Raw genomic sequence first — 1,344 nt, 5'->3', positions numbered from 1 at the left:
TTTTAATTTAACAGCAGATCCAAAGTGAAACAGTAATGTGTGGAATGTGTCATCGGTTTACGTAACAAAAGTAGCCTCAATACAACTTCTCACACAATCTAGTCGGAAGAGTGTGGTGTGGAATTCCTCCATCCTACCTTACTTGCTTTAGTAAGCTTTCAGTCTCCTACAACTACAAAACTAGCACTTTGATATATTATTTATATATATCAAATTTAGTCAAATCTAGGCCTATATAAATATCGTCTGTCTCTCTCTTTTTCTCTTTTTATGTCATCATATGATATAGGGCATAATATATGTGTGTATATATATATACATATGAATATGTTTTTTATATACGTGTGTATGAATATGTGTGTATATATTATATGATATATGTATACATACAGAAAAACACTGACAACACAAAGCTACGGAGAACAGAGAATTTCTTCTTGAATAATTAGTGTTAGTAGATTTCTAGTTCAGAGAAATTGCAAGGCATGGAATAAATCGGATAAAAACGGGGATTTAAAATCTTTTCGTGGTTACAGGAATTTTTCTATGTTTATATATATTATTTGCCTTTGTATGCATAATGTTTGTACGAGGTTGATAATGATTACTTGCAGTAAACTGTTGACACGAAAATTGCATTTTCATGAAAAGTTGAAAATTTTCGCATTTATTTTTATTCGGATTTGTCCATTTCTGCGCAGTTAAATCATCTGATCAGCTGCAGGTATTTAGAATTTATTTTTTTAAATCAGAAAAATACCTCATCTATTCAAAACTGAGTTTGCTGCTTTTGTAGTAGATAGTTTTATGTTACCTAGACCGGATTATTGGAACTCTTTGTTATCAGGCGTATCTCTGAAGAAAATGAACATAAAGTGAGACTCCGCTTCACCTCCTGCACAGACACTGCACTGGCTTACTCAACTTACTGGTGAGAAAAGGGCATAATTCGGTCCCATTGTGCCACAAATGCTTCCTATTTTCTCCAATTTGTCGAAAATGCACACTTCAGCTGGCAGTTTAAAACCATCATGTGACCAAAAAAAAAGAAAGAAATTTTTGCATGTTACTATCAATGAAACTGAAAGCAATTGCTGAAAAGGCATATCATTTGCATATATTATAACTATATTTTGTGACCCGAAGACAAAGCATTTAAATTTAAAAGAAATCAAATATTTTAATGCTTATAAGTCATCTCAAGTCGTTTCGGTCTTTAGATTAAAAAGATAATATTTTATTAAGAATTTAATTAAGTCGGAACTCAATGTTCTATTTCTGTAGCTACTTGTTTTTGTAAAGCGCTCAAAGCATGTTCTCTTAATGGAGGTATCATATATATAT

The sequence above is a fragment of the Aplysia californica genome, unplaced genomic scaffold (genome assembly GCF_000002075.1).
Source record: "Aplysia californica isolate F4 #8 unplaced genomic scaffold, AplCal3.0 scaffold00086, whole genome shotgun sequence".
Classification (NCBI taxonomy): domain Eukaryota; kingdom Metazoa; phylum Mollusca; class Gastropoda; order Aplysiida; family Aplysiidae; genus Aplysia; species Aplysia californica.
This window is presented reverse-complemented; position numbering follows the sequence as displayed.